This window comes from Talpa europaea (genome assembly GCF_964194135.1).
Source record: "Talpa europaea genome assembly, chromosome: 6".
In the NCBI taxonomy this organism is placed as follows: domain Eukaryota; kingdom Metazoa; phylum Chordata; class Mammalia; order Eulipotyphla; family Talpidae; genus Talpa; species Talpa europaea.
In genome coordinates, this window is record NC_140072.1 from 138,430,715 (window position 1) to 138,436,714 (window position 6,000).

A 6,000-nucleotide genomic window follows, 5' to 3' on the forward strand; every position below is an offset into this window, starting at 1 on the left:
GCCGGCCGGGTCCCCCGACGGTGGTGCTTAAGCTCCGGGCGCCGCGGGTCCGATCTCTGTGGCTCTGTTGACCTTCCCTTGCTGCCCGGCGCTCCGTGTGCGCTTGGGAAGAACGAGGCGGCGCGTCCCGGTCCCGCGGCCTTTCCGCGCTCGCCGCTGTGGCGTGGCCGCTGCTTTGCAGCCCACACCCGCTCAGCCCGGGTCGCCCGCCCGGCCAACGTCGCGCCCCTCACGCCGTGAGGGTCGTGCCCGCTCTCGCCGCGTCTGTTGGCGCGGTCGCGTTTGTGTCGCCGCTGCTCCTGGGGTGTCACGCTGCGTGCGGACACTGAAGCCCCTGTGCGTCCGTCCGGGGCGAGCCCCACTCCTGCTCTGTGCACCCCGAGACCGGCCCCAGCGCCGCCTCCACGCTCACCAGCCACCGGGGCGCGGGGTGACTGTCTTCTCTTTTGCGTCTTTACCTGCTCCGGGCACATGGGTGGGACGAGCTGAAGCGTGTCAGGGGGCACCCCGCGTGCAGTTCTGAAACGGATGTGCGGGGTGGGCATGCTTGCTGTAAACTCTGAGAAGCCTGACTCTGAAGCCGCCTGGCCCGGCGTTGTTTGGGGGAAGGTTGGTTTTTTTTTTAAACATTTATTTATTTATGCACACATTTATTTATCTATTTATTTATTTATGGGGTACAGGCCAGAGGTGCAGGGGTGAGAGGACTCACCAGAGCCAGGGCGGGGAGCAGAACAGGCAGACGGACTGAAACACGCTGCTGAGGGAGCCGGGGGGAGGCAGGAGAGGGCTGCCGCGCCCTGTCACGGCTCCCTGGCAGGCCTGGGGATCGAGCTTGTGCTGCAGGGGCTGCGGATCGCTTCCCGGGGCTGTGCTCCACCCCTTGCCCCACCAGGGAGGCCTCGTTTTGCCGTTTCCGTGTCTGTGCCGTGGCCGCTGTGCTCCATGCGTCTGTTCTCTTGGGCGGGTCTTAAGAGACTACGTTGATCTAGAAGTTTGTCTCCAGGTTTGTTTAAATGGGCTTTTCGCGGCCACCTCGGTTTCTGCGCCGTCTGCGGTCGCTTCCCTCGTCCACGTGCGGTTCCGTTGTTCGCTGCTCTGGATGTGTCCGTCTGGCGGGAGGTTTACTGAGTTTGTTTGTCTTCCCAAAGGACCAGCTCTTGGTCTCGCTGATTTTCTGCACAGCCACTTGTGTGTCTGCTTCCTTTCTATCGGGTTCTTACTTTCCCTGTTTCCTTCTTCGACTAGCCTGGGGTCTTTGTCCCTCTTTCCCAGCTTGCCCGAAGTGCAGCAGTCGCTTGTTTATTCGCATTCTCCTGCCGGGAGGCCGGTGGTGGTTGTCTTCCCTCTCCAGCCTCTCCCGCCGCGCCCTTAGCCTCTGGTAGGTCGCAGCACCACTCGCGTTTGTCTCAACGTGCGTCTGGACATCGGCTTGAATTTCCTCTTTCGCCAGCAGCTGCTCAGCACAGCGCTGTCCAGTCGCCACGTGTCCCCGGGTCGGCCGGGTGTCCCCCGACGGCGGCGGCGGTTAACCTCCGGGCGCCGCGGCCAGAGAGAGCGCTCGGAGCGATTTCGATCTTTTTGTGGTTTTGTTCACCTTCCCTTGCTGCCCACGCGCGGCTTCTTCTTGCAAACGCTCCGTGTGCGCTTGGGAGGGACGCGCAGGCGGTGGCTCTGGGACGGGATATTCCGGCGGTGGCTGTTCGCCCTGTCTGGTCTAGCTCCTCATTTGAGGCTGTTGCTTCCTTCGCCGTCCTTTGTGCTGTTGCTCTGTCCACTATTGCAAGTGACGTCTGAAAATCCTGGGTGTCCTTGCGTTGTCCTCAGCGTCTCCCTGCGAGTCTGGCCTCGCCTGTCTGCCTCGGCCGCCGTCGCTCGGCACGTGTCGCTTGTAAGGGCCACGTCTTGTTGCGGCCTCGGCCCCCAGCGTGACGCAGCGGCCCTGCCGTCACCGCTGGCTTTATTTGAAAATGTGTCTTACCAGACGTCCGCGTTGCTGTTACTGTTTTTCTGGGTTGTTGTTTGCAAGACTGTCTTCTCGCCTCTCGCCGGGATCCTGTGTCGCCCTTGCGAGCAGACGGGTTTTTGCAGACGGCAGGACGGTGTCGTGGGGAAGCCCCCGCAGCTGCTCTGTGCGGTTGGCTCGGGGGTCAGGCGGCTCACGCTCGGGTGGTGATGGAGACGTAACTGTGCATCGCTGTTTTGTTAACTTTCTGCTTCTCAGGGTCTTTCTAGATTTTTGGAGGTCTCCTTTTACGTTTTGTTTAGGCTCCATTTCCCCGTCTGGCGTGTGGCTTCCACTGACCGTGTTTGCCGTGCGTGACGGTCTACGTGGGGGGCGGGGGCTGCTGTCGGGGCGGCCTGGCCTCCAGCTCGCTCTGATGGGCCCGGCATCACGCCCGCCCCTCCGCGTTAAACGGCTGGGGTGTCCGTCGCTGCCACCGTTTCCTACTTGTGAAGGAAACCGTTCAGGGTCTGGCGGGAGCAGGGTTAGACCCGCGGAGGTTTCCCGTGACCCCTTGGAGCTTCCTTCATCCGCCGCGCCGTGCTGACAAATTCTTTCAGTTTTGCCTTTCGGTTCCAGAGCCCCTCCCTCCTCGCCCCCCTTGAATGCTGAGCTCGCAGCCCAGGGGACCCTGGGGTACAACTGTCTCCCCGCACGGACTTTGAGTGTGGGCAGCCGCCGCTCTGCTGGCGGTGTTTCTGCTGAGAAGCCCGACGCCCGGCCGGCCGGCGCCCTGTCTTCTGTCCGTGGCGCGGCCCCCCGTGGCCGGCTCCCAGCGCCCGCCTTCTCGTGTCTGGGCAGGTCTGCGGGTGTCGGCTCACCCGCATGCTTTGGGGCCCCTTGGACGGCCACATCTGGCTTGTTCCCAGGCTGAGGTGGTTTTCAGCCGTTCCTTCTCTTCCAGGCCTCCCCATGGGGCCCCTGTCGTACTGGGGCCCGAAGGGCTACCCCGAGGAGTCTTACACTATTTTTGCTTTTTATTTATTTATTTTTTAAGATTATTTACTTTTATACAAGATCCGGGGTGCGGGCCAGAGGTGCGGGGGTGCGAGGACTCACCAGAGACAGAGTGGGGAGCAGAACAGGCAGGCTGACGAAATCCATGCTGAGGGGAGCAGCGGGGAGACCGGAGCGGCCTGCTGCGCCATGTGGGGCCCTCGCCGGCCGGCCGGATCAAACCAGCGGAGGCTGCGGGCAGCTTCACAGTGCGGGGCTCAACCGCCTGCGCCACCGGGGAGGCCCTACTTTCGCTTTTTCGATTCCTGTCCTCTGTGGCGCTCTGTCTGCAGGCGTCCGGCTGCTGAGCTCCTTCTCCCGGCGCTGTGGGGCGTGGCTGCTGGCGAGGCCTGTGCGGCCCTTAACTCGGCTGTTCGCCACTAACTGTTCCTTGTAGACGCGGCCGCCTCTGCCTTCTGCCTTTACCTCGTGGCTGTTTTGTGTCCTCGGGGTGTTTCCCTTCGCTCCCCAGCTCTGGGGCCCCCGCAGGTGTGCTTGGGCTCTGCTGGACCGAGGCTCTTTGGGGGTGCTCCGGCACTTGTGACGTGTCCCCCCATCCCCTCGTGGCTACTTTCCGGGGCTGTGATCAATGAGAGGCTCAGGTGCTACCGCCCCTGCTGAAGCCGTCAGAGACTGGGCACTGGCACGGGGCCATGGCAGAAAGAGACGGGCAGAAGGGTGCCAGCGGGTCTGCGCGTGAGTGTGAGGGGCTCAGGCCTCCTGCCATGAGCTGGAGATCCACAGTGACGCCCTCCTAGGCCTGCTCCCCAGCCTAGTGTCTTGTGCGGTCTCGTGCCCCCTTCCTCGCTAAGCTGTTTTCAAGCACTGGGTGCGACGCTGGCACAGGTGGTGGCTCCGGGGACACAGGCTGGGGCTGTCCTCGTTTCTTTTCCAGCACAGACCCTCCTCCTGCACCCAGAGCCTCTGCACCCAGGGCCTCTGCACCCAGGGCCTCCGCACCCGTCCTTGACGCTGAGCGCGGGCTCACCCACAGGGACGGGTCAGCGAGAACCAGGGCTCATTGGCCAGTGGAAAATCCCACGGTGCGTTCCAGAGGTTTGCTCCCCCAAGTACATCCAAGAGAGGAAAGGCAGGTGTGGGTCGGGCCCCCATATCAGAACTGGGCTCTGGAGCCCTGGGTCTGTGGCGCCAGCGGCCTGGCCCTGCTGGGGTCCTGCCAGGCTCTGGCCAGTTCTCAGGGCGCTCTGCGTCATTTGGGGGGGAGGGGCAGAGCCGGGCTGGGCCCCGGAGCGGTGGCCTCATGGACACGGAGCAGCCTCTGCCCCGCTGAACCGGGCTGACCCGGAGGCTCGGGCCGGAGCGGCGCCTGGCAGCCAGGCAGACGCACAGCTGTTTCCTCCTGATGGGGGTTGCCCCCGGCCCTGCCCGCCCAGCGTGGGCCCTGGGCCGCGCGTGCTGCGGGTCTCGGTCGCGCCCGGGACTGCTGGCGGCGCCCAGGTGGAGGCGGCCAGCGGGTGCCCAGCGCGGGCGGGCAGGGCAGGAAGCAGGGGGGCCCCCACAGGCCAGCGGGGGTCCTGGCCCAGGCGACGCCCCCGCTTCCTCCCGAGCTGGACGGCGCGGAACTCCCCCGCCTGCAGCCGCTCCGCCCTTCCTCCGCCTCGGGGTTGTTTGAACTCGAGACTTCCTGAGCACGGAGGTGTCTCTGGCCTGGCCCTGAGCTGCGGCAGCGCAGACCCTCGCCGGGAAGGAAACACCCGGGCCTTGAAAATAGGCCGTGGCCGCGCCTGGCCCGGGCTCCGGGGCGGCGCCCTCTCGGCTGGCCGCGCGGGTGTGAGGCCGGAGCCGAGCGGGCGCCCTGGGGCTGGGGCCACCTCGGCCTCCCCGACTGGCCGTGTCCAGCTCCGGGGGCAGCTCCGTGCTCCCACCCCAGCTGTGGGCGCCCCCGGCCTGTCTGGCCCGCGCACTGCCCCTCGCTCGCGTCCCCGCAGCCCGGACCATCCCCGTGGCCTGGACCCCGACCCTGCCGAGCGCGATGGCTGAGATGGCTACGGCGCGGGCCCCCCAGCGCTGGCTCTGGCTGCTGCCCAGGAGGCGCCGCGGGGCCGGGAGGCGCCCCCCGAGGGCTGAGGCAGGTGAGGCGGGCCGGGTGGGGGCTGCCGGTGTCCGCCCAGCGGCCCAGGGGTGGAGCCCGGGGCTGCTTTGCCTGCTTCGGGGAACCTGGGCCGGAGGCTCGGCCGGGGCTGGGCGAGGGCCCGGAGGGGCGGCCCGGCCTCTGGTTGGAGGCCCTGGCCGTGCCCACGGTCAGCTCGGAGGAGCATCCCGGCCTCGTCCTCCGCCCCGCCCGCCCCCCTGCCAGGCCTGTGTGCCCGGCGCCTGCCCAGGGGCCGTCCTTGCCGTGGGCGGCGTTTGGGCATTTGCTTGGCCAGACGCGCGATCTTGAGTCTTGCAGGCTTCGAGCCAGGTTGTTTTTTCAAAGATTTATTTTATTTATTTATGCATCCAAGAGCTGGGGTGCAGTCCAGAGGACTCCCCAGAGTCAGAGTGGGGAGCAGAACAGGCGGATCCACTGAAATCCCCCCCACTGGGGGGAGCAGCGGGGAGACAGGCGGGGTCTGCTGTGCCATGGGGGTAGCTCCCTGGCTGGGTATGGACTCAGGCCGCAGTGGCTGGGACAGCTTCACTGTGAGACTCACCCCTGCGCCACCAGGGAGGCCCTCAAGTCAGGCTTTACAGCTGATTTCCACTCCGAGAGGGTGGTCTGGGGAGAGGAGCTTGCCGCTGCCCGCGCTCCTCTCCCAGAGCGGCTCCCGCTACGCTGGCTCCAGCTGCCCGATGTCTGCAGCGAGTGTGGCGCTGGGAGAGCAGGCCAGAGCCAGGCCCTCGTCCCTGCGGACCGGGGCCACAGCCCCGCTGTCTGGGGAGGCTGAGCGCCCAGGGCCCCATCTGGAAGGGCTGCGAGGCACTGGCAGCCCCCACCCCTGTGCCATCAAGAGGCGGCCCGTGCCTGCCACACCGCGGGTGTGGGGACACAGTGGCCG